The sequence below is a fragment of the Nuphar pumila genome, chromosome 1 (assembly GCF_984573655.1).
Source record: "Nuphar pumila chromosome 1, dmNupPumi1.hap1.1, whole genome shotgun sequence".
In the NCBI taxonomy this organism is placed as follows: domain Eukaryota; kingdom Viridiplantae; phylum Streptophyta; class Magnoliopsida; order Nymphaeales; family Nymphaeaceae; genus Nuphar; species Nuphar pumila.
Genome location: NC_143249.1, coordinates 134,457,363 through 134,479,015, shown reverse-complemented (window position 1 = coordinate 134,479,015; position 21,653 = coordinate 134,457,363).

Below are 21,653 nucleotides of genomic sequence, written 5' to 3'. Positions count from 1 at the left end.
AAGATCAACACCAGGGTTGATTTAAGATGGTGGTTCAAAACCATTTTTAGAAAAGGATATCAACACAAGGGTTGATTTTTGGAAGATGATGGTTTTAAAACCAGAAGATCAACACACTGGTTGATTTGGAAGAAGATTGGGTCAAATTTTGAATTTTTGGTGATTATAATGAAAATTTTGCAAACATTTTTTCAGATTTTTATGATTTTGAAAAACCCTCATAGGCAATATCATTTCTCTCATGGATGATGTCGTGATTGCCCCTCATCCTGAAAAGGATAGGAATTTGATGGCAAAAGAATATTTTGAAGCGTAAATGAAATTTTAACAATAAAAGATGCCCCAATATGGCGAAAGAAATAAGAATTGAACATTAAAAATAGGAAGAAAATTGCCATTTCATTGATAAGTAATGACTGAAAACAAAACTTGGATATTTACAAGTGATAAAAAGAGATCACAGGAGACTGGGGCTGACTTGCCCCTACAAGATGACTACTAAGAAAAGGAGAAAAATAGAGAAACTTCAGCATCATTTGGAGTGGTCCGGGAAAGGCTTGGTTAGGACAGCGGATTGTTCTTCCTCTTCGTCCTCTATCAGAAGATTTTTATCAATGCAATCCTGGATTATGTTCTTTAGGATGAAGCAGTGCTCTGTGTCGTGCCCCACTGCTCGGTGAAACTTGCAGAACTTGTCCTTCCATTTTCCCAAGGAAACCGGAGGATCAGCAACTCTCGGAAGTTTAATCATATCTTTGCTTAACATGTACTCCAGAACTTGCTCGAGGGACTGTTCCAGAGCAGTGAATTGGCGGTCATAGCCCCACCCTTCACGTTTTATTTTCTCCTTCTGCTTGGCTGGAACTGGCTTGTCATTTTTCTTGAAGGGTTCCTCTCGCTGCCCCCATCTGCTTGTTCGTGCTATCCTTGCTGCTACTGCCCCCAGAGTTAGCTGAGAATGTATATTTCACCTTCTTTTTGAGGTCTTGACCGCCCTTGATGAGAGTGATGCCCTCATAATTTCCATTGTCCATCCCCATCTTGAGCCACTCAGCTCGTTCAATAAGCTCTATGAATGATTTAGATGGGTAAGTGGAAATGAGGCTTCTAAGAGGCTGAGAAAAATTGTCCAGGATAACTTGGAGTGCGTGCTCCTCTGAAATGGGGGTTCTCATCTTGTTGCAGGTATCTCACCACCTCTGAATGAAATCTACGGCTTTTTCCTTATCTCCTTGTTTCAGGTTATACAGGTGATTGAGGGTTGGCAGTGCCTCAGTATTGAACATGAACCTTTCTACAAACAAATTAACGACCTTGTCAAAATTTTGCACCTCAACGAGGTTGATATGCTCTATGTATCATTTTGTGGCTACGCCTTCTAAACTGCGAGGAAAGCACAAGAAGAGAGCCCGATTGTCTTCACTGAATCTGGCACATTTCGCGAAAAACATGGAGAGATGGGCCTTTGGGTTGCCGAACCCATCGAACTTAATAAATTTTTGGGGGAGATCTTCCAAGCTACTGTCCCCATCTAAACCAAGGTAGAAGTCTTGTCTGGTATATACCCTCTTTCCCTTATCTCGGATATGTAGGTCTTTGACCATCTTCGTCAATATTTGAACTGAGTCTTCCGTCGGGACCCCATCTTTAGGCTTGTTGAATGATTCAGGTTCATTTGCCACCTTCTTGACTTGTCGCAGATGTCTCGGGACGAACACAAACTGTTCTTCCTCGGAATCCTCCTCTCCTGACTCTGTACCTTCAGAGGTACTGTTCTGCTGAACCCTCTTCTTGTTGATCCTGACATGCTTCTTCACTGGCTTTCTTTTGACCTTGGTTTTAGAGGATGTTTTCTTTGATCCTGCCCCAGCTTGCTCGAACATCATTTTTGCCATCATCTTTTGAAAGATTTTATACATCGTCGGGTCTATATCATCCTCCTCTGAATCATGTTTTTGGGATAACCTGGAAGAGTTCATCTCTTCCACTTCGCTGTCATTGTGCTATTGAGCTGCCCTTCTCCCTGCTCTCGTTTGAACCATGATTGGAATGTTGGTATTTTCTGAAGAATAAATGAAGGGTTCAGATCCAAAAAAAAAAATTGAAAGGAAGAGAGACAGTGAAAGAAAATTTCAAAGAAAGAGATCTCTCAACAAAAAGGGATCTTGGATGGAAAGATAGAATTTTAAAGACATATTTTTGAAAATGGATGACAATACCTGAATATTTTGAAAAATTGTAGGCAGGATCAAAAGAAATTAAATAAATCAGAAGAAAAAGAAGAAGAATACGCCTGGACTTTTAAAAGATAGAGGAAAAACTTAAAAGAATGTCCAGAGTTTTAAAAATTTACGAAAAAATAGAGAATGAGAAATATACAATCCTGGATTTTGAAAAATAGAAGAAATTTTGAAACAAATATCCAGGGTTTTGTAATAAGATAATATCTACAAAAGAATCAATTTATACAAGCAATGATGCACAAAATAGCACTCCCTAGAAGCTGACTCTAAAATGCAATATTTTGAAGTGGCTCGTAGGACCTTAATCCTAACTCTAAGGTTCAGATCATCTGATTTCAATCAAAATATGCTGATATACTCAATCCAAAGCTCGAAGTGCGTGGCATAGAAGTATTTCTTCGGTTCTAAGGTAATGGCTTCCCAACATCCGTGAGCACCTACCGATATACCTCGAACTATGGCCCTTAGGTATGTGGTAGGGGGCACGAATCCAAATAAGTGGTCCAGTTGTGAGGCTCTTTCCCGAACTATGGTTCAGTGAGATAGCCCAGCAACGTGAAGACCGGGACAATATAGGTAAGGGATGTTTTTGAAGACATGCTCAACATGCAATAAAATCAGATGTCTCTAATGCAAGTCCTAAAAGAGATAGATTAAAATGAAGAGAAACATACACTTGCATACATTGTTTGCATTCAATCCCTAGAATTGAGGAGAGTAGTATTTTAGACCTAAATCTAATGTGAGCATGGAATAATCTCCTCAACACGGTCCTACCAAACCATACTTAGATCCTATATGCAATGATGTCAGCTTAGGATAGAGTCTAGGCTCCTAAGGTTTTCATGGAAATGAAGCTGACATATGAAGAATAAAGACTTAGATAATATTAAAGCAAAGCAAAGGCATAGATTCAACCGGACGAAGACGAGTCCCATCTCCGTCGCCAAAATTGTGATCATCGCAAAATTTTTCTTCTCTTGTGGTTTCTCTATCTTCCTTTCTCTTTTCCTTTCTAGCCTCTATTTCCTCCTTTTTGAGGTGGAAAAATAAAAGACAGAAAAGAAGAGAGCAGAGAAAAGAAAAGAAAGAGAAGAGAGAGAGAGAAACTCCTTTGCGGGGTCTCACTTGACCTTGATTTGAAAAATATTTAGAAAATAACTCGCCCCCGTTTTGAAATATTTGCGGGAAAATTGGGAGACGGGATTCGCTCGTCGGTACGAGGTTCGACCGTTCCTGGCGCCTTTACCAGGGGTAATCGAACCAAGGATCGAATTGATGCCTTTTTGCTTTGCCTAAATATTATCTAAGAATTTATTCTAAGTCTAAATGCATAAAGAATCATGCTTGTGCAATGCAAGGATGTATGCTTTCTTAAAAAATAATTTTGAAAATTTCCAAGCTTTTCTGAGATGAATTTGATAATAGAATGAAGAAATGGTTGAATCTAGCTTAGAACTTGAGATAGATCAAAAAGGATATTTGAAGTTCTAAGTTTTTGAAATAATCAGAGTTGGGAAAATAAATCTTTGAATTTGAAGAGAATGATTGGAAGGTGAGTGAAAAGGAAATGAAGCTCCAAAGTCAGAAATGGATTTTGAATTTATAACTTGGATGAATATTTGAAATGGAATTGGATTCCAATTTCGAAATTTGAAATCAAGATGGGACTTAATAAATTCAAATTGAGTTTTGAAAATATAGACTTGGATCTAGATGGGATATGAAAATGGAATTAGTTTTTGAAATCAAAGATAGATTGGGATTTTGAAATCTGACATCCTAAATGGATTTGGATCCGGGGCTTGAGATCCAAGATGAAGTTGAATTCTGGATTCTAAAATGGGAATTGGATCTAAAGCCTGAAATTCAAGATGAAGTTGGATTCGGTATCCTAAAAATGGAATTCGGATCTGAAGTCTGAGATCAGATATGAAGTTGAATTCTGGATCCTAAAATGGAATTTGAATCTGAAATCTGAGATCCAAGATGGGGTTGGATTCTGGATCCTAAGATGGAATTGAATTTTGGGTCCTAAATGGAATTTCGGATCTGAAGTCTGTATTGGGATTCTGAAAGTCCAAATGGGACTTTTGAAGATGAATCTGGGTTTTAAAAACCCAGATTGAATTTAAAATTTAAGAAGGGTCAAGTTTTGTGATTCAGAATCAATCTCAAACTTTGGTTTTGATTTTGAAGATGAGAAAAATAAACTTGATTTTGAAACAGAGGATGACTTCAAAGTTAAATTGAACTTTGAAGTTTGGATTTTGATTTGGAATTTGAATTTTGAATACAAAATGATTTTGAAATTTCAAAGTCAAATCGGACTTCGAAATTGAATTTTTGAAATAAGATAGAATTGAATTTGAATTTATAAATAAGATTTGATCTAAGAAATGAAGAAAAGGAATCACTTGGAATTTTGAAAAGGGAATTTTGAAAATATGATGCAATTCTATCCTAAATGATGAATGAATTTAAGTAATTTTGAAATTGGATCTCAAAATCATATTTCATTCTTTAAATGAATGTAAATAAGATTAATGATATAATACACTCCTGACTATGGTCATTGAGTGTATTATATAATAGTCATATCTAAATTCAAATGAAGGATAAAATACAATTTTTGTGCTTTTATAGAGTTTAAAATGAAATTAATTCTCAATATATCCTGACTATGGTCATTGATATATGTATTGAATCAATTTTAGACTAACGCTGATAAAAGAGGAAAATATTTAAAGAAAATATGATGAATTTTGAAAAGGATCCAGTGTGGATCTAGTGTTATTTTATAAAAGATAAAAATACTAAGTTTTGTTTACATCTTGACTATGGCCATTGATGTAAATCATCAACTTAGAATTAGTTACCTCTTACAAAATGGTGCTCGTACCATTCGTGTTTCACCATTGTGATATTTTAAAAAATAAAGGTAAAAAGCATGAAAACAAGCAATATATATGCTCATACATTCTAATCTAATATAAGGACTGAGAAATTCTCATTATAGTCTTAGCTATTACAACATTTGGAATAGAAATTATAATTTCTAAGCTAAGAAGGGAGATAACCTTTTTCACACATTTCCTGCAAAACAACTGGTTAGTATGAACAGAGAAGAGAAATGGCACATATCATATAGATGTTAATAGTAAAATGCTCACGTACCAAGATATACTTGATAAAGGGATGAAAAATGACATGCATGCCTACATGCATATATACATGCACGCCGATATACACATACATACATACGAATATATACATATATATGTATGTACATATATCCATATATATACATACATATATATATATATATATATATATATATATATATATATATATATATATATATATATATATATATATATATATACATATATATATACATATATATGTCACCTATTACATGCACTCGATGCAGGTGGATGAGAGTGCTATAGTGAAATGGTGCTGAAAGCATGGCCATCAGGGGCAACATTCAATGAGAGAGATGGGTATGCACAAGGCCATGACTGTGTGATGGGTCAAAGGATAGCTTACAGCAGTTTTCCAAACTGCTGTAGTAATCATGATATCACAACAACTCGGGGAGTTGCTGCAGACAGATTCTTTCGGCAATTATTGGCCCTATTATAGATACAATGAAGCTACAACCAAGCGTAGCAATGCTGTGGCTGAATGGGAAGTAAAGAGACGTGAGATGATTGATGATGTAATGCTTGACAGCAAATGGAGACATATAATGCTAATGAACAAGTGCAGGGTGATAAGCGTTGTGCTGTGAGGTGCTTATGAAAGAGGTGCAGAAGCATGAGTGTAGTGGTGGTGATGTTGTAGGTGTAGATGGCAAGGTGCAAAGGCAGTGGAAGAACAGTAGTACAGGTAGATATAGGTGTTGTTGGTAGTGAAAGTTTGGTGTTGTTGTGTGCTACAGCAACGTATTGAGTTGCTGTAAAGAAAATGGTTGCAGTAGCTTTTTGAATTGCTAAGTGATCAAAGGAGTCACAGCAACTAATGGAGTTGCCGTGAAAAGAGTGGACTTTTTAGCAGTTCCTTGAATTGCTGCATGACTAAGAGGAATACAGTGACTTCTTGAGTTGCTATAAAAGGGATTTGGTGAGGTGGAATAAATGTTTTAGAAGCACACTAAGCAGAGTATACTAAAAAAAAAAACAAGTGAAATTCAAATAAAAGGAACATTTGCAGTTAAATTCAGTCGACAGTGAGTTTCATCAGTGAAGAATAAATAATAATAATAAAAGAAAGTGTTCTGATGATCCAAGCGGGGTTTTACTGTCTGGGGCAGCAAACCTTGGCTCTCAATGATTTCTGGCAATAGAGCGTGGGAGTTCTATACATTCTAGAGTACCAACATTGTCATTAACAGAGGCAAGAAAACTTACAGAGCCTGAAGCATTCCCAAATGCATTAATTCACATAGGCAAGAAAACTTACAGGGCCTATACAAATGTTTCTGCAGACGCCAGCCTAATGTGGTTCCAATATATATTTGGATAACACTAGAACCTCTAAGTCATTTGCATCAGTTTAGTTGAACCTGCAAAAAGAGAAAAAAGAAATGAATGGTTGGATCTACGCAGGTTACCCCATCATCAGTTATGTCTGGTGTATACACTGTCTGTAGAACATACAGACATCTGAGAATTTCTCAAAGTCCAGTTGTTCTGTTATTTCCTGCTTGTCAAATGATCTATCATAGAGTTATGGATTTAACTCTTTTACTAATCTCTGATGCCTCTGCCATTTAGCACATTTTACGTCATATGCCAATGAATCACCATATCTCTGAAACTGTCATTCATCTTCAACCTTTTGCGGAAAGTCCAGAGTATCTGATGAAGAATATATTGAACTAATCTGCCAATTGAAATATCAGTTGTATAGAGAAGAAAATTTTGATGAGTATCATTGAAGTGGCATTTAAAATATCATGAAGCCTTTTTTTTTTATGGTAGCATTTGGTTGCACCATGGTGGCTTTTGATCCTCCAAGAGCAAATATGACAAAAGGAAAGACAGAATAATAAGTGTAAATCTAACATAAAGTAGTGCTAACATGCCCACTCACCAAGCTCTGGGTGGAATCTCAAATAAAAGTGGATCACATACAAAACATGATAAATTTTCCCTCCTTTGGATGTGGCTTTGTAACAATACCTCCAAGGTAAACATACACTACAACATTATTACCAGTATCCCCAAAAGTTCCTCAGAATATAATCTTCAGCTTTGAAAATCAATTTCTCAGTATTGAGCAATCTTCTCAGATTGAAAGCATGCCCCTATTCAGACATTCCCCTCTGCAGCTGAAGGGAAATGTTGACCGGAATTACATGGGAAACTGTGATCATCGCAAAATTTTTCCTCTCTTGTGGTTTCTCTCTCTTTCTTCTCTTTTCCTTTTCCAGCCTCTATTTTCCTCCTTTTTGAAGGGAGAGAAATAAAAGACAGAAAAGAAAGAGAGAAGAGAAAAGAAAGAAAGAAAGAGAGAAGAGGAACTATTTTGCGCGGTCTCACTTGACCTTGATTTGAAAATATTTATCAAATAACTCGCCTCCGTTTTGAAATATTGCGGGAAAAAATGGAGAGACGGGATTCGCTCGTCGGTACGAGGTTCGACCGTTCCTGGCGCCTTTACCAGGGGTAATCGAACCAAGGATCGAATCTATGCCTTTTGCTTTGCCTAAATATAATCTAAGAATTTATTCTAACTCTAAATGCACAAAGAATCATACTTGTGCAATGCAAGGATGTATGCTCTTTTCGAAAATTTGATTTGGAAATTTCCAAGTATTCTGAGATGAACTTGGTAAAGGAGTGAAGAAATGATTGAATCTAACTTAGAACTTGAGATAGATCAGAAAAGTTCTAAGTCTTTGAAGTGTATCAGATTTGGAAGAATAAATCTTGATTTTGAGAAAGAATGATTTGAAAAATGAAGTTTCAAAATAAGAAATGGATTTTGAATTTAATCATGGATTTAGGAGAAGAAGATGAAGTTTTGAAGTGATATTGAAATTAAATCTTAGAATGGATCTGAGAAAACCAAATGGTATTTAAGAATAGAAATGGATTTAGGGAGTTCAAATGAGACCTGGAAATGGACTTGGATTTTGAAATCTAGAATTGGGAATGGAATTGGATTTTAAAATGGATTTAAGATCTGGGATCTGAGATCCGATGTAAAATTGGGTTCTGGATCCTAAGATGGATTTTGGATTGGATTCTGGACCTTAAAAATGGATTTGGATCTGAAGTTTGAGATCCAAAGTGGAATTGGATTCTGGACCCTAAAAATGGATTTGGATCCGAAGTCTGAGATCCAAGATGAAATTGGATTCTGGATCCTAAAATGGATTCGGATCTGAAGTCTAAGATCCAAAGTAGAATTAGGTTCTGGATCCTAAAGGGGAATTGGATCTGAAGTCTGAGATCCAATGTAGACTTGGGTTCTGGATCCTAAGATGGAATTGGATCTGTAATCTGAGATCCAAGGTAGATTTGTATTCTAGATCCTAAAGTGGAATTGGATCTGAAGTCTGAGATCCAAGGTGAAATTTGGATTCTGGATCCTAAAGGAAATTTTGGATCTGAAGTCTGAGATCCAAGGTGAAATTAGGATTCTGGATCCTAGAATGGATTTTGGGTTTTGAAAAGTCCAAATAAGACTTTTGAAAATGGATCTGGGTTTTGAAAACCCAGATTGAATTTAAAATTCAGGAAGGGTCTAGCTTTGAGATTCATAATCAATCTCAGATTTTGAATTCTGAAAAATAAACTCGGTTTTGAGTTTGAAGATGAATCCGAAGTTTCAAAGTTAATCTAAACTTTGAAATTTCATTTAGATTTGGAATTCTGGATATACAAGTGAATTTCAAAGTCAATTTGGACTTTGAATTTGAAGTTAGAATTTGAATCTTGGATATAAGCTGATCCTGAAGTTTCAAAGTCAAATGAGACCTTGAAATTGAATTTTTGAATCCTTTTGAAAAATAGAGTTGAATTTGAATTTATGAATAGGATTTGATCTGAGAAATGAAGAAAAGAATCACTTGGATTTATGAAAAGAATTTTAAAAATATGATGCAATTCTATCTAAATGATGAATGAATTTAAATTTTTGAAATTGGATTTTGAAAAGCTATTCCATTCTTTAAATGAATTAAAATAAGATTGAAGATATAATACATCCTTGACTATGGTCATTGAATGTATTATATAATAATCTATATTTAAATTCAGGTGAAGAATGAAATACATTTGGTGCTTTTATAGAATTTAAAATGAAATTAACTCTCAATATACCCTGACTATGGCCATTGGTATATATATTGAGTTCATTTTAGATTAAATTCTGATAAAAGAGAAAAATATTTGAAGAAAATATGATGATTTTGAAAAGGATTCAGTGGGGGTCCAGTGTTATTTTATAAAAGATAAAAATCCTAAGTCTTGTTTATATCCTGACTATGGCCATTGATGTAAATCATCAACTTAGGATTAATTACCTCTTACGAAATGGTGCACGTGCCATTCGTGGTTTCACCATTGTGAAAATTTTGAGAAATAAAAGCGAAAATGCATGGAAAACCAGCAATTCATGATATTTACAATGCTCATTCATTCTATCTAAGACAGGAAATGTAAATTCTCATTTAAGATCTAACTATTATAACATGTAAAATTGATTTTACAACTCCAAATAGTGAAATTTTCCACATATTCCCTGCAAAACAATTGATTAGTATGAAAAGAAGAGAGAGATTGCACATATTATATAGATGTTAATGATAACATGCTCATGTGCCAAGATATACATGATGGAAAGATGAGAAATGATATTAAACATGTATACATATATATATGTGTGTGTATATCTATATGCATATATGTATAAATATATATGAACATATATATATATATATATATATATATATATATATATATATATATATATATATATACATATATATATATATAGGTGGAAATGTTAAACGTGAAGGGACTGTGGTGTTGATGAAGGATGATAGGTGATGGGTGTTTCAGTAAGTGGGTGCTATACGCTTCAGCAAGTAGATGCTGTTGTATTTCAGTAAGTAGGTGTTGTATAAATTGAAGCATATGTGATAAGTATCTTGTAGATGGAAGATAGGCTGCTGTGTAACAGTGAAGTGAGATTGTAAGTGGCTGGACCAAATGAAGGGGTTGTGTATAGAAGAAGTGCAGGAAGTGGGTGAAAAACTGTAAGGTGGAGAAGTATGAGTGGCTGTGAAAGGGTCTTGCGCATCTACTAGAGATAGATGTGGGTAATGATAGGCAAATGAAAAAGGCCTGATGTGCTGGAAGGTGGATGTTGGGCTAAGGGTGCCATTTTGAAGAAATCATCAAAAATGTTTGAATGCTATGGCAGGTGCAGCAGCAAGTTTGTAAAAAAAAAAAAATGGTGAGCTGGAAAGTGGTGCTGAAGTTGTCACTGTAGCTACATCCATTCCTGCGACTGGGCAAGAGGCAATGGAACCTTGCATCGAGATGCAATATGCTTATGTCGTGCACAGTGTCTGATGACGATGGAAGATATTGAAGGTGAGAAGTGAAGAGGGACTGCATAGGCATGTGGTAGATGGAAGGGATTAATGGTGGCTGAACATGGTGGACAGGTAAGTGAAGGGTAATGACAGTGGTAATTTTTTTTTTTTTTGCAGGAAGATGATAACAGCAAGGTGCTGTCGGGGTTCAAGTGTAATAAAAAGAAGATGTCACAGGTTGATTAGTGTGCATGGGAGGCTGAAAAGGTGAGGTGCTAAGGGGTTTTCTGGAAATGAAGATTGATATGTTGTGTAGTGGTGATAGTTGAAAACAGGTGAAGGTAGGATAGATTAGTGAAGGACTGGTGATAAACATACGTATGGTAATGGTTGTGAATATGATACAGCAGGAAATATGTAGGAGTAAAAGGGGAAATGCTGAATATAGGTGCACAACCATAGTGGGGAATATAACAGTGGTACACACAAACATGAAGGGATTTGGTACCTGTGAAAATGACACAGCAGGGCATATAGTAAGAATATGCAGGGAATGGGAGTGGTTGTTTGAAGATACATGACAATGCATCAATGGAAAGGCTGAGAAAATTTGAAGGCTTGCCTATTCAAAGGCATAAACAGGTGCTATCAACCAATAATATTGGTGCTGAGGGGATGAACTGTGTAGGTGGTAGGGGTAGAAGTAAAGGCAATGGTAGTGAAAGTGGATGTTGACATGCAGGGAAATGAAGTAAAATGCAGATGATAAGGGCAAGCACAGTGGATGAAAAAAAAAATACTTTGATAAATGGGCTAACAAACAGACTTAGAGAGTAAATGTAGGAAACATGCTGAAATATATATGGGTGTAGCATGGTGTTGTGGTAAAGTGTACCTGGGTGATGGCTATAAAATGGAGATGGATGCCCAGGTAGGTTGCTATGTAGGATATATGTAGAAATAAAGGAAAATGCACAAGTGAAGTGTATTAGAGTGGGTAATGGAATATGCTTAAACACACAGGAGATCATAATAAACAACAAAATTGCAAGTCTTTTTCAGTATCTAAGATGTATTAACTATACAGAACCTGGGAAAATTTTAGCCAATGGGCTTATACCCAACAAAGTATCTGCCTTTCTTCTTGAATTCCAAACCGAAGCAACCTGAACCTTACTTAAAACCCGACGCAATGTAGACTATGCACACTGTTAATATTTAAAACCAGAAATAGCTTAGTCAGAGCAAAACTTCATAATGATGAAATCGTTGATCAACCATTTAAGTAAGATTCAATAGCGATATGGTATGATAGTCTTGAATAATACAAGAGTTCTGAACAAAGGCAGGACTGAAAGCAAAAGTAATTTTCATCACAAGATAGTCTCTCATACTGTCAAAAAAAAATGTTCTGAGGCAATGTAACTGATAAAATACAATAAAGGACTGATTCACCAAAGCTTGATTAGTAATAATGCCCTGAGGGATACATCACTCACCTGCTCCCAACTCCTCCAACTTATGCCCAATTACCTCTGATCATCGAGATTAAAGAAACTACACTTGCCAACAACGTAGTGCTTCAAAAAAAAAATGTAAATAAGATATGATACATGGAAATGAATGGATTCGCATTCCAGGACACAGATATGCATATCAGTGTTAGACATGGGCATATATATATATATATATATATATATATATTGGAACAATGTGGTTGTAAGGTAGGTCTCACTGTCAAGGGACACATACACATTGTATTGCTTATCTAAACATTGGCAAAATCTTCACCACATCTTTTGTTCCAGATACTTTTAAAATTACCTTGGTGATTTTTGGCTTCTCCAGACATGACAATGACTAAATGATCAATGTGAATCCTACTTACATACAGATGAACGCCTTTGATGTTGAATAATATGTAGGCAGCACGCAGATGCAGATGAAAAACAATTTTTAGTAGTGTGATGGGAGAAAACATGGTGAATTTCAGTCAGAAGGACATAATGAAGCCTAATTATGAGAATTCAGCAGGGCTCAAAATGCAAGATTTGAATAAAAAAAAATTTGGTGAACAGTGGCCACCAACCCATTAACCTAAATGATTGATCACGATGTTAGGGGCATTCAGTGACAGCTGAGATTCACAACAACAGTGTAAGGAATTTTCTGAAGAAAGGCAACATCTATACGCATATCCCCCAGAGATTCCGGTGTTAGCATAAGGTATCAACAGAGCATGCTGAAGGACCTCATTTAATCTTTGTTCAGCATTTTATCACATGATCTATCACTGGTATATCTTCCCAATGTAGGAAAAAGCACACAAACAACAAAAGAACAATGCTAACTTGAACCTGTATTACTAAATCGGACCAGTATTACTGAGTGTCCATGAACTATTATTATGTATAAGTAAAAAAAGAAGAAGAAGAAGAAAAAGAATATGACGTGGAATGCAAATGGTGTTGTTGCAACCGACTTTTCCTGAATGAGAATGAAATCGGGCGGCATGAAAGGGATGGGGGTGAACGATTAATCCCGAACTGAAGCTAGAGAGCTTGCAGACTCGGTGATCGATCAATCACTGATGGCTGGTGGTTTTGGTGACTATGATATATTACTTTAATACTAATGACAGAGGTACATCAGATAGCAAAATCGCAGAAATAAGAAAATCAAAAGGAAGATGGGCAATGCATTAAGTCTTGCAAAACAGAGAATGTGAAATTGCAGATATACAGAAAATAATACCAGTTGCATATTGGCCATCAATGAAACCAAGGATTGTACTGAGGGGAAACCTCAAGTAGCCAAATCAATGATCGCATATCAATCCCCAACTCACAGGACAATATTGGACAATCATCGAAAACTGCAGACGAATTGATGGGTGGATAAAATACAGAACATATAACACAACACTCAGACACCTATGAATAATATGCAGAATCATCCTCAAAATGAGGAAACGAGATTGCTATCAAAATGGGCATCAAATATGAATTGGGGCCTGGAATATAAGCTAAATATGTCAAACAGAAAAATCAAAGGAGCTAACTAGATGTAGGGGGGATAATTGAAAGTGCAAAAGAAGAAAAGAAAAACAGAAACCAAACACTAAACCAGAGCTTAAAGGTTAAAGCAAGAAATCAAAATCCTTGTGACCATCCATATTGATTGGTCATTCGATTAAAATAAAAATTCAATGATCAACAAGTGACAGGAAGGGAGTAGGAATGCAAAAATAAAAAAGGAAAGCCTAAAAATCATGTAATAAATAAAAATGGCAGAAAATATTGGAGTTCTAAGACTCCCTCGATATGGCACGGAGATAGATCGATATTGCCATAGGCAATCCGATGCTATCAAGTGTGCTTTAAGGATATAAAAGCAACAAATCAAAATGAAAGGAGGAGGGGTACTTACTTGATCGATGGATTCCTGAAGGAGGGAGGTTGATCTTCAATAGCCTAGAGGAGGCGCCAGAGGGAGGAAGCCAGGAGGAGGGGAAGGAAGAAGGCGATCGTGTGAAGAGGGCAATGAGAAGAGCACATGGGGAGGCAGAAGACGGATCCCCTCTCCCTCCTGCGTACTCTCCTTTTAAAGGGGAAGAGGAGCATTCGAGAGAGGTTGTTGGTTGAGGGAGAAGAAGTTTGTTTGAAGATGGAGGGTAGGGCTGAGAGGGGAAGTGCGCGGGAAAGAGGTCGTTGCCTCTTTTCCAATTTTTCAAAAGAAGGCCCCCTTGAAAGAACTTTTATAAAAAATGGTTCAAAAGGAGGTTTTTGGCAAAAATTCAAATTTTCAAGTTTTAAAACCATTTGTTTTCCTCAATTTTTTGATTTTTGTATCGTTTTTTCCATTTTTTTGTATTTTTGTAATAGAAAACTAAGATTTTATAAAAAAACAAAGTTTAAACACTAAATTTTTGTATTTTTCTGAGAAATATTTACAAAGAGTGTTTTTTCGAGAATTTCAGACCATTTTGGGGAAATTTATTCAGAAAGTGGGTTTGGACCCAAGTTTTTGAGAAAATGTTCAAGTTTTAAAACTCGAATCGAGGAATACAACGCAATGGATCCAAACGGATGTCGGATGGACTGCCCGAGCTATTTACAAACTACTTTTGATATTTTCTGTAATTTTAATTTAAAATTGGACAACGAGACTTAGATTTGGATCTGGATAATGGAACCAGATCCGAAATCCATTTAGACATATAAAATGAATTTAATTTCAGTAAAATTTGAGAAATGAACTGGAATTTAGATTTAAAAATGACTCATTTTGCTAAAAAATGAATTTAGGGGCAAGAAGAGAATATAAAAAAAATTGGGGTGTTTACAGATGCCCCTCTTTGCTACTAAGCCGGTTGAAAGTCGAGCTTAGTGGCAAAGAAAACACTCCAAATTTTGAAAAATGCCCCAGTCAGCAGATCTGAACTGGGTGTGGAAGAATTTATTTAAAAGACATGGTTTTTCAGGTTTAAAACTTTATCCTTGAATGGCTTGGGGAAGACGAAATCCTCGGAAATGATATGACTGAATAATAGAGATGAGGAAATCGTGATGGGACTTTGGGTGAAGGTCCCAAAATGATAAAAGATAAGCATTTTGATCAAGTTTCGTGGGCGAGACGAGAGCAACTTTTTGAATAAGTCAGGTTTTAGCCCTTAATCTGGATGGGACGAAGATATATCAAGATAACCTGAATGGGGAAAGGAATATATGAAGAACTTGATGGGATATTTTTTGGAAAATGCCTCATGAGATGAAGCTCAAGTAGGATCCTATCCTGAATGGATATACAAAGCATGGATTCCTCGATGGGAAGAACCATGATGGGACTGGAAGAAAACGCCTCGTCAAAACGAGGAAAAACTCGCTGGAACGAGACTCAGGTTTAACCAAAAACCTGAAAAGGAAGATACTGTTATCGTCGCAAAATTTTTCCCGTCTTCCCTTCCTTGCGGAAGAGAGAGGGAAATGCTTTCGCGATTCAAACTTGACCGGATTTTGGAAATTGTTTTGAAATACTCGCCTCCGTTTTTGAAAATTGCGGGAAAATCCATGGGATGGGGCTCGACCTGTCGGTACGAGGTTCGACCATTCCTGCCGCCTTTAACAAGAGTAATCGAACCAAGGACCAAAATTATGCTTGACTTAGTAAAATCATTGAAATTATGTTCTATCCTAAATGCACAGAGAATTCAGGCATGTGCTATGAGATTTGGTAAAATATAAGTTGGAAAACTATGATGTATGCTTAGAAAACATTTGGAGTTGAAAAGCGTTTCTCAGGAAAAAGATGGAACTCAATCTCTCAGGAAAACTCAGACGAAGAAGGTTTGAAATCTCGAGAAAGTTTATAAAGAGTTAGAAAATCTTGGAGAAGTGAGAATCGCGAGAAAATCTTTAGAAAGTTTATAGAAACTTTAAAAATCCTGAGGAAATGAGAATCTCGAGAAAATCTTGAGAAAGTTTATAAAATTCAGAAAATCATGAAGAAATGAGAATCTTAGAAAAATCTTGAGAAAGCTTAGAAAGACTTAGAAAAATCATGAAGAAATGGGAATCTCAGGAAAATCTTGAGAAAGTTGAGAAAGATTGGGAAAACCATGAGGAAATAGGAATCTCAGGAAAATTTTAAGAGAGTTTAGAAAGACTTGGAATATCATGAAGAAATGAGAATCTCAGGAAAAGATAAGGAATTCTTGAGAAAAGATGAATATTTGAAAAGGGAAGCATTTGTCAGAAAAACTCGGATTTTTGAGAATTTTCTTAAGAAAACGATAGAAAATTTTGTAGGAAAAATTCATTGGAGAAGGAAATTCAAAACTTAGGAAATTGAATTCCTAAGAATCTTGTCTTTTGAAATGTTGGAAAATCGATTTCTGATTCTTAAGAAATATGAAAATTCCTTTTGAAAATGGATCTTAATAAAATAACTTTTTAAGGAAGATCACAGGAGAACATTTGATTTGGGAAATCCAACTCCGAATATCATCATAGTTTCTTGAGAAAATCGATTCCATGAAGTGAAAATCTTTTGAGAAAATCATGAGAAAACAAATGATGCAGATGATATGAATGAATGAATGCACTTTTGAAAAGATTTCTGAAAATTTTATTGAAAAATGTGGATTAAGCCAAAGTAAATCCTTCATATATTCTGACTGTGGCCATGAATATATTCTGGGTTTATTTGAGTTAATTCACAATATTTTGAACACATTGGAAATATGAGGTGCATTTTCAAGATAGCCTAAGAGTGTAGGCTCAGTGTGACTGGTAGAAAGATGATGGATCTGGGTCTCGTCCATATTCCGACTAGGGCCGTAAATATGGACTCCACCGAGTTCATCAACTCTCTAAGAGTTGGTGCACGTGCCATTCGTGTTCATCCACGGTGAATTTAGAAAATTGAGATATATGCATCATATAATCAGGATATTACTGAAATCAAACTATATGAGATGCGGCTTAATCTAAGCAATAAAAGTAAATCTTATTCCAAGGTTTACATTGGATTGTTACATTGCTAACATAAAGTAAAAAAAAAAATTTGAAATAGAGCCAAGGAATCAGCATCTTCTAGATTTTCCTGCAAAATGAGAATTAGTACAAGATAACCAAGGAAATGGGTATATATATACTATATATACAACAAAGATATACAAGTAAATGTAGAAATACTTGAATTTATGATGAATGATATATGATAATGAAGATATATTTACAAAGAGTAAGAGAAAAGGAAAATATATGTAATGACAAGTACACATGAAGGAATGTATATATATATGTATCTAAGTATGTATACATGTATATATATATATAGACATATATATATATATATATGTATGCATACATATAGGTAGATATACAATAAATATACATATACATAGATATATATATATTTATAATGAGAAAATATATATGCTAATGGAAATTACATATAATGGGTAAAACCAGAAATTACAGGTATATACAGTTTCTGTAGGCAATTTTACACAGCCGTAATTTCCAAACTATATCATATTTTTCAATAAAATTGGGTATAGAGCTTCTCTATATATCAATAATGAAACATGCAAAAGATGGTCAAGAGATCTTGAACGGATATTAAAATATTCATCCATGGACGTGGCCAAATATCAAGACTGCGCTCCTGCAGAAAATTTAGTAGCTAAATGCATGATATCCAAAACATGTATAACACATGATGCAAAGGTATTGTGGAATGATTTCAAAGGTGCAGGGGATGATTACAAGATGACTAACTACTAAATTTAAGTGAAAGAAGACAAAATATACCTAACTACTTATACTTACCTAAAGAAAATATGTTAGGCCCAATTGTCATTCTCTGATACTTCTTATATTCTCAAGTTATCCTTATAATCACAATCCTGCACTGATTTCAATACTCATACCCTATGTATGGCTATAATTACAGTCTACACAAGGGACTAATGTTGTCTTTTAGATATGTTGGGGATGCCTTGTCCAAAGAAATTATCGAGACATCCGGATCCCTTGAATGAAGGCAACTAAATACAAACATCTTTATAGCTACTCCAAACAGGAATTGTGGATGTTTCTTTATTGAGCATCCCGAATTCAAGGGAACCACGTGACATCAAATAGACAAAGGGAACAACAAATCAAATAGGCAATGGAATGAGACAATATGAAGATGCAAGTGTAAGGAAATTATAGGTGCATTATCAAATCAAAACAGAACACAGCCAGTTTAGAGATCCTACAGGAATAGTGAACAACAAATTTACATCATATACCCTGACAGAATAAGCACCACAGTGTATAAAATGGATGAACTAATCTGGACTTTATCTTGTTCGGTCCAATGATACTTCTGACATTGAATATTCTACATAGCATAACATAAAGAGGGCGACATATGAATACCAACTTGTTAAGCCATGCTTTTGCCCTGAGTTCCTCTATGAGATAATACCTTTCAGAACTGAGAGCCAAACGGATGTTGTCCAGCCAAATCAATTGTTCATGCTCTCTTATGAAACAGTTTTCAACGTTGTTACTTAGAAAGAAACAAAAAATAAAAAAAAATAAAAACTGAAGGTATTTTCCCCACAGAATTACAAAAAACTAAGTTGCAATTTCTTTCCATTTCATCGTTTGAATTTCTTAATAAGAATTAAGCCATAAATGCCATATCTCTGATCATAGCTGTTGTGGGCAAATCTGAACAGACATGAGTCTATTCATGCTGCTATAATCTCAAAGAAACGACCTCCATATAAGAGATGTGAGATATAAAAATATAAGAGGCCGGAATCAAATGAAGCATCAGAACTTAAACAGACCCTCCTTACACTCATCAGCCTCAGATCTATGCTAACATTCAGAAATGCACAATGAATCATAAAATGCTCAGCTCTTTGTCATTTTGAGACATACAAACAAAATTTTCTAAAAAAAAAAAAAAATGTAAAACCATGAAACAGAAGGCTATATGAAAAAAAATGAATGACGCAGGGGAATATAAGAAATAATATACGAAGTTTAAATGTAGTGCTCTGGTTAAGAGCACCCTTTTTCTGTAGGATGAGCCTTATCGGCTATCACAGTGTCTTTCAATCTACAGATGTCTTCAGCAAAGGAAAAGAAAAAGATATCACCTGACATGGAAAAGAGGTTTGTAACCAGATTTTAAGCTAGAAAAACCATAAGAAAAAAAAATGGTCATAAGTAACACCTAAAACTTCAAATATCACATTTTGCAACGGACTGAAGGTAGTAATTTCTGATAAAACGACCCTTTTCAATGATAAAGTACAGGTGTATGAGAGTATGAATCAGATGAACATAAGAACATTATGACTTGAAGTAAAATTATTTGGAATTGTTCATAATGCTGGATCAAATCATATGAAAACTTTAGGGAAAGCACAAAAAAAAAAATGATGAAAGAATGCAGTCATCTGCTGAAAGTTAGGACTGAGTTGAGAACATCATTGAACGATATCCTCAACTCTTGCTACCTTAGACAACCAGAATGCAAAATACGTCAATTGCTGAAACGAATTTGCAGGAAAAAGTGACATAAATAAGATTTCTACTTTACATAAAACGGGTGTATAAAGTCTTTACCTTGGATTTAGCCGAGTCCACAAGGTCCTTTCCTGTTAAAGGTTCTGCAGAGGATCAATTATCTCGAATAAAGCTTCTGAAGGCCAGCTGATGGGCTGGATTGAAAATAGGGAAAACAGCGGTGGCTCTCCTGCGGCTGGGCTGGAGTGGCTGAAGAGGGATCTGGATAGCAAGTGGCTGGGGCTGAAATGGGTTGGCTGGGCTGTGGCTGAAGATCTGCAACTGTTGGTGATGGTGGAAGACCCTCCGGCTAGGGCCGAAGAAGGTGAAAAACGACCCCTTTTCCAACTTGAGAGCCCCCTGCAAAGACCCAAAACGTCTCCAATTCTTCTCGGCTCCTCCTCCCTTGCCAAAACCTTCTAAAACAATTTTCCTCTCTTCTCCATCGGCTACCTCCCCCCTTCTTAAAGAATTTTGAATCCCCCCTCCAAAAAGAAAACGCAGCTTCTTTTTTTTATGAGGTTCTGTTACCTCATCTTAAAAAAAATTTTGAAATGGCCGTTTCAAGGGAGGCGCATTCCTTTTCTTTTTCAAATTTTGGTTTTTAATTCCCTAAGTTTTAGACAAAATCAAATCTATTGCTTTAGGAAAATTCGGTTGTGCCATTTAAGGCTGCCTCTTTCTAAAAAAAAAAAAAAATTATTTAAACAAATAAAAAGAAATAAAATAAAAAAAATGAAAGGCTTTTATGGAAATGCCACCTCAACTCACTTTTAAAATCCTTTTGAAAATAAAGTTTTGTTTTGTTTTTGAAAGTCTTTTATTTTCAATTGGGGTGCCACATGTGTGTGGGTCTACTAACTAAAGAAAAATAAAAATAAATAAGAAATGAAAAAGACAATTTTGCAAATTGGTACGAACTCCAGGTGGGTCCCATTTGAGAATAAGATACTTACCTGAGAGTCTGAGTATGATGCTAGTTCAAAGGCGGGTCCCGCTCCATTTATTTGAAAATACGAGATAAAACATTATTTGTTTTTCAAGAATTTGGAAAAATTGGGTTTTCAGGGCGAAAATATGGATAAATGTAGAAACAAAATTTGTAAAGAGATTTAAAATCTTTTGCAAAAAGTTTTGAGATAAAATCTTTAAAATCAATATCCAAATATCCAGATTGTTTTCTTGAGAAAATTTTTGTAATTCAAAGTCCTGGGGGTAAAATGGGAAAGATTGGCAATTTTGAAATCTCAGGGTTTTTAAAAAAATCAATTTTGAAAAGTTTAAAAATCAAATCTGGATGGACAATTTTGAAAATTAGGAGTTCTGGATCTCAAACTGATATGCTATGCAATGAAATGATGCAAAGTGTTCATGCAATGCGATGCAAAGACATGTTTCAGTGAAATGTCACTCTAAACCAGGAAGTGGAAATTCTACTTTCTTCTCCAGGAAAAGGATTTTGAAAATTTTCAATTTGAAGATGTCTCTGAACCTAAATATAGAAATTTTGAGGCTCAAGAATGAAATTTAGGACTTTCTGCAAGGTTCAATCTTGGAAAATGACTATTTTGCCCTTCATTGCTTCTGGAGAACTGAAATGTGCCGATTAAGGGCAATGTCAAGAATGTGAGTGAAAATTTGGGGTGTTTACAGATGCCCCTCTTTGCTACTAAGCCGGCTTATGGTCGAGCTTAGTGGCAAAGAAAACACACCAAATTTGGGCTATAAAAAAAATGCCTCAGTTAGAAGGATCTGCCTGGGTATGAAGAAAATTAG